The sequence below is a fragment of the Megalobrama amblycephala genome, linkage group LG14, assembly GCF_018812025.1.
Source record: "Megalobrama amblycephala isolate DHTTF-2021 linkage group LG14, ASM1881202v1, whole genome shotgun sequence".
In the NCBI taxonomy this organism is placed as follows: domain Eukaryota; kingdom Metazoa; phylum Chordata; class Actinopteri; order Cypriniformes; family Xenocyprididae; genus Megalobrama; species Megalobrama amblycephala.
The window spans coordinates 43902156-43908948 of NC_063057.1; the positions used below are offsets into that span (position 1 = coordinate 43902156).

General features: G+C 38.2%; 1 long non-coding RNA gene across 1 annotated transcript; it reads right to left on the bottom strand.

Moving 5' to 3' along the window:
- Positions 1-456: 456 nt before the first annotated feature.
- LOC125245112 lies at positions 457-4387 on the bottom strand. Its single transcript, XR_007179436.1, has 3 exons — positions 4065-4387; positions 3887-3934; positions 457-3742 (listed from the first exon to the last, which is right to left on the bottom strand). It is a non-coding gene; the product is annotated as an uncharacterized LOC125245112 (long non-coding RNA).
- Positions 4388-6793: the final 2406 nt, after the last annotated feature.

The window sequence follows — 6793 nt, forward strand, 5'->3', positions numbered from 1 at the left end:
TATAAATATGATGCTCAACAACAAAAACATGCACATACATTTATATATAAGTTTGCTTTTTTTTTTTTTTTTTTTTTTTTTTAAATATCATATTTCATACACACATGCACTATCTTTGGATCTCGTTATGATTTTTATTTATACTGTACAAACTGTATATCCTCTCCCATATATATATGGATTAAGGTACTGGATTTCTTTTTGGGGTCATGACATGGCGTCTGCTGGTCTCAAGCACAGTGCCAGTTGTCCACCAGTAACAAGGGACCTACACAGAAAACTTAGCACACATACACAGATACATGATTCACAGCTTCTTCAAGGTTGAAGTAGATCTAAGCAGGAAACTTTACCCAAAACATACTGATAACATGTTCTTTTCTCTCAGTGAGCGGTACAGACAATATCCAAAATTATTTTCTATTGTTTGAAAAAGGAAAATAAATGCTTTAACATACATTGAAGAAGCCATTCAAATAATTTAACAGAAAGATAAATGTTGATTAATAACTTAAAAGATATATATTGAAGCGGTATTGGATTCCAGAATCCATTCCTTCAATATATATATGCAAATTAATGAGAAATGGACAAATAAATGTTACCCAAATGCCTGTTGTTTACATTAACATGAAAAAATGTAAACATGTATTTTTTTATTTATCTAAATATTCACATCAAACACCCTTTCAACATAAAAGCAAGAAATGAGACCTGAACTTCCCCTGACTCTCGCCACAGCCTATCAAATGTTTGTATCCTGTAGGATACATCGCCAGATTTAGGATTAATGTTGAGAAAGAGTCGTGTTATTGGGATAATTCACGTTTTAATTGGCATTTTTTATGCAATACATTATTGCATAACACGTGTTATTACAAAACATAAAATAGTCACAACTGTTGGCAGTATCCATACAAATTAGAATTATTTCCTTGGAATGACAGGCAACAGTGGCTGGATGGTTGAGTGTCCAGCGAAGCGTCAGTAGCAACCAGTTGAGATCACAGTCATTTGACTTTAATTGAGATAAACCCATCTAAAACATGAATCATACAAAATAATATAGTCATAATATTATATTAATAATAATAAAATTATGTATTTCCATGCAGCGAGAGTGGTAGAGAACGCGTTATACTCGCATCTCAGCAGTGGCTGGCTGGGCTGAGCGTCAGTTTCAACCAGTTGAGATCACAGTCATTTGACTGCTTTAATTGAGATAAACCCGTCTAAAATTTGAATCATACAAAAGAATAGAGTCATAATGTTATATTTATATTAATACAACTGTGTATTTCCATGCAGTGATAGAGATAGGGAATGCGTTACACTCTGCCAGCCACCAGCCCACCGCTGACGGACCTGCCAGAAACAAGACTAGCAGCTGCCACCAGCGCCACTGACAGGTCACATGACCAGCCAGAATCACGTGACCTGCTACTGCCAGCCAGCTGAAGATTGAACCCCTACTGCTCCAGGATGCCTGTCTCTACGTTCTGGTCTGAGTTGGTTACTGCCACTTTGCAGTCCCTCTTACTGGATATCTTCTCTGAAGAATGTGAATTGAGACTCTGTGATCAGACAGGATGTGCTGATCAAACTAGTTCAAGACGCGCTTTTTCTGTTATCCTGGCTCATTCTATTAAAAGTTCTTGAAGATATCTTCTTCGTCGTGCGCTTGAGTACTTGAAAGCTTGACCCAAGAATACAGATGGCTGGATCCTCTACAATAACCTGGGCTGAAGACACTATCCAACAGAATGGACAGCAAGTGTAGGAGTTTCTGTCTGTTTCTCATCTGGTAAGATGGAGTGATACTACTATTTAATGGTTCAGTTCGGATTCAGATTTCTTTGTTGATGTAGCTAATGAGGACAATCAAAATCATCACTCAGTTCCTATCCTTAAGCATGTAGGCACTCCAGCTCACCCCAAACTAACACCCTCCAAATGTCTCTCCAATGCATCCATCCCCTCCTGGCCACTTGTGTTTCCCCGTGCCCGGAAGAACATTTCTAACAACACTGACCTGACCCATATACCTGTAGCCATAGTGGGGTCCTGGACAAGACTACAAAGGCCCATCCTCCATGGCCCCCTGAACTGTTGGATCTTCCCTGGAGGCTTCCTAACCTGCCAGCACTGCCCTGCTCACCTACCCATGACTTCCAGGACTCCATGGTAGGATAGCAGGGTATTCTCATATTCAGGGTAACTCATTTTTTGCTTTCCTGAAAAATGACAGAAGGAAATGTGATTTAATCTGACCTAAAATGTTTTCATTAGTATAACAATAATTTTGAATAAAGGGTTTAAGGATACTTACACTTCTCTGATAGAGGCTAGCTCCTGAGATTGACTGCTGACCATAATTGTTAATAAAAAAAGTCTATTAAATAATTAAATCAATACATTGTTCATTATGTTTCTTTACAAATATGTTGGAATTGTTTTTAAAACATAAAAACAATACTATTAGGCATACATAAAAAATGTGTAGTTACTATATGGTAACAAAATGTTATGTGGTCTGAGGACCACTTTATGGCTGAACATTTAATCTCTCAAGTACATACATTATTCTATATAGTTGTATTATAATCATTGTCAAAATAATAACAATGTCATGTCTCTAAGGGTGAGAGAAAATGACTAGTTCCTAACACTGTGCCATGCCTTTAACTGTGGAGGGAAAAACACAAAATGAGATAAAAATTAAAAAAAAAAAAAAACTAAATTACCTCATAATATTGGCTTTTTTCTCTCTCTCTCTCTTTTATTTCTTTTAGATTTTTAAGAAGTTGCATTGTCCTCAATGCCAAGTGAGGAAATTGTATTGGTTTAAATGTATGAAATTTGATGTAAAATGCAATAAAGTCTAAAACAACAAAGGTGATGGATCCTCACATGTCATCAAATCCATCAATAACAACTTAAAAAAAAAAAAACAAACATAGAATTTATGTAATATTTTATTTTTGTCAAACTAACTTCAATAGCAAAGAAATATATACTCCAATATCATATACTTTTTGTCTCAAATTTCTTACTTTACACAGATTGGAGGTGATGAAGTCTCCTGAAAACATGGAGGATTTTTACCAGCAGACAAAACTGACAGAAAGATATATTGGCCACTCAGGTTTTCCACCACTGGTATCCACCATTTCACCTATTTGCCTTTCCTTTTACACCAGCAGACCTTATCAGGGCTCCAGACAAAAAAAAAAAAAAAAAAAAAAATTAAAAATTAATTAGGAGCCATTGGCTCCTATAGGGGGGAAAAAAAACAGGCGCCAAATAATTTAAGAGCCACACTAGAATGAACTTAAATGTTTTAATCACTTACTTTTAGTTATCCTGTGTTGTGTTTATATATGTCCCCTTTATAGTTTTGGCATTTTCATCTTGTGACTTTTCAAGGAAATGAATGTCACTATTTTCACTTAATACTATTATAGTTTTTGTTAATATAAAAATCTAATCTGATTCAAAATATTTTCTGCTTTCATTTTTCGTAAAGTTTTAATTTTTTTTTTTTTTTAAACATGTCTGTTTAGTTTGTATACATTTTTATTTCAGTATTAATTACACGCAAATAACAACCAAATTTTACAGTCGTAACGTGTGAATTTGTATGGTCTGGAGCCCTGCCTATTGTGATTTGTGTAGAAGCATTAGAGACACTAAATAGTGGAGAAGACCACTGTCCTTGTCCAGCACCTTCAGTCGGGAATTTCTGAAAAATCCGGAAATTTGTGTAAATAAATTAATATCTGTGACTGTCAAATCACTATAAAGAGACACTTCTCCTGCACTCCCTTGTCTGGTCTCAACCATACATACACTAAAGACTCCCTACCTGCTTCAGTGGAATACTTACCCGTCTTCTGTCATCCATCTACCCTTTGTCTGCTTCTACTAAGTTCACCTGCAAACAAACATTACAATTATTAACCAACTAAGTCTACATTCCATCTCCATATTGTTATCTACTCACCAGTCTGCATTCCTTCCAGTTCAATGCCTCTGATCTAATAAACTCTGTTATATTAACTTACCTGTATGCATCCTTCTGTGTGACACTGACATACTAATTGTTATCATAATAGTATGCCTTCTTGCAATTTAAGTATTTTAATAGTTTTAATATATCATAACATCACAAGGCAGGGCTAGAGACAGACAACTGGAAAGGAAGTATCTGGTTTACCTATACATATGTGATAAACATCCAGGTTTTTTTTTCCCCCTCCCCTTTTTCTTGAAGCAGAAACCGGTTCAGCCAGTTTATGTGTGAAAGGAAGAACATGAACAACAGCAGGAGAGAAAAGCTGTTTGAGGAAATGGATTTATGAACTGGATAATGTTTGTATTTGATGTTTTTTCATTGTTGAGAGGTAGGTTTAAACCTAAGTTTGAAAAAGACAATTTAATATTTAATATTGTCTATTTTTATGTGAATCCGTTTTGGGATGCTTTGTTCTTTCGTTATTTTTTGTATACCAAATTCTTGCTGATAACAGAAATGTAACAAATGTTAAAAAGAGGTGCTCTATACCAACAGAAGAGGAGGTGCAACCAAAAAAATCAAAATACTTATTAGCTCAACACAGAGCTCAAACTTTATTAATTAATGTTCTATTAATCAAAACCAAGTCAATCTCATCAAGTCAGTTTTTTAAGCATTTCTACATTAATTCCAAATTGGTTATCGCCAATACCGGTATAATCGTCTCTGTTACAACAGAGACACGGAGGCAGAGGTAAAAGCAATCCAGGTGAGTTTTATTACACAAATAGCAGAGCACAGGGTGATAGTAAGCAGATATGAAGTTCTTGAGAGAAGAAGGGAATGTAATACTGTCCTTTTTAAACTTGTAGATGCTGGAGGAGAGATGCAATGGATGGTGACGACGGAGACACTCACACACACAGGTAGGTAGGCACACGAGGAGAACAGGAGACGAAGGAGATGAAGGAGATCGCTGGAGCAGGTAAGTATGTCGTTGGGAGTCCTTAAGGTAAGCATACATGTGCTGTAGTGCAAACGAGACCGGACAGTGAGTGTGTGTGAGTGTGGTGGCTTTATAGTGCTGGTAATGATGGTGCTGATGATCTTCAGGTGGCGGTGATTAGTATGCTGGTGATTGAGTGCGTGGGTAAGGGAGTGAGGTGGAACCTGACGTGTCTGTGACAGTCACACCCTAAATTAACACGCTATAGTCTTAATGCACAACAGTGCATAGTCTTAATGCACAAATCCGATCTTTTGACCATATCCAATTTTTTGGCCAGTGTGTTTACATTCACTTTAGACATGACTGGTATCCAATATCTGTGTTTACATTACTTCCTGCCCCAAAATGATTGTCATTGATAGTTTTAAATGCACATAGTAGATCCTCGGGTTTTGAATGGCCGTGCTATTAAAATTATTCATGGAGTGGCCATGATTAGCCTGTCAGAATGGATAAGTTAACAGCTGTCATGGATGTATTGCAGCACGAATTCAGACTGAACGGATATAGACTGGAAAATAAAGGTAATTTGTGTTTGATATCTTATCTACATTTATTTGTTTTAGAATTCCATTTTTTGAATGAATTCGAGCGAGCAAGGGAGAGAGTGCACGCACGCGCGAAAGAAAGAGAGCTACAGTGAAGCTTTTGGCTTATAAGAAAAACAACAACATGGCGGTCTTTTAAATTAACCGGGCAAGTTTGAAATTCAGCTGCTGAATATGTGTGCGCAATTTCTTTCACGTTAGACAAAGTTCCCACATAAATATAGAGCTGCAAATTTTTAGAGCGAGTGCATACAAGCACGTTTGCTTCATAATACAACATTGAAGCTATGTTTTAGTGAGCAAACGTGCCGCCCTCGCCGTTTGATGGCTTGGAATTACAATGGGAATCGGATATGCGTGTTTAGACGTAGGTCGCATATTCAGAGATCGGATATGTATCGGATTTAAAACCACATTTGGAAGTGGCTCAGATCGGATACGAAAAAATCGGATCTCGTGTGGATTTTTGTGTTTACACATGTGCATCTAATTCCGATCTGTGTCAGATGTGAGCAAAAGATCAGATTTTTTGTGCCAGTGTAAACACAGCCTATGTGGCTGCTATTGCGGCTCACCATGATCTTGTTGACGGTAAGCCGTTAGGGAAGCACGACCTGATCATCAGGTTCCTGAGAGGAGCTAGGAGGCTTAATCCACCTCGCCCTCAACAAGTTCCCTCTTGGGACCTCGCAGTGGTTTTATCTGCATTGCAGAGGGCTCCCTTCGAACCCTTGCTTTCAGTAGAGCTCAAGTTTTTGTCATTGAAAACTACGCTCCGGACGGCTTTGGCTTCGGTTAAGAGGGTTGGGGACCTGCAGGCTTTCTCAGTTGACGAAGCGTGCCTGGAATTCGGGCTGAGTAACTCTCACGTTATCGTGAGACCTCGGCCTGGATGTGTGCCACTCCCTTCAGGGACCAGGTGGAGAACTTGCAAGCTCTGCCCCTGGAGGAGGCAGACTCAGCCCTGGCACTGCACTGTCCTGTACGTGCTCTTCGCATTTACATTGACAGAACTCTCAGTGCTTCAGGACCTCAGATAAGCTCTTTGTTTGTTTTGGAGACCAGCAGAAAGGGAAGGCTGTCTCCAAGCAGAGGCTATCCCACTAGATAGTGGATGCTATTGTCTTGGCTTATCAGTCTCAAGACTTGCCATGCCTACTCGGAGTGTGGCTTCCTCCTGGGCGCTGGCACATGGCACCTCGCTGACAGACATTTGTAGAG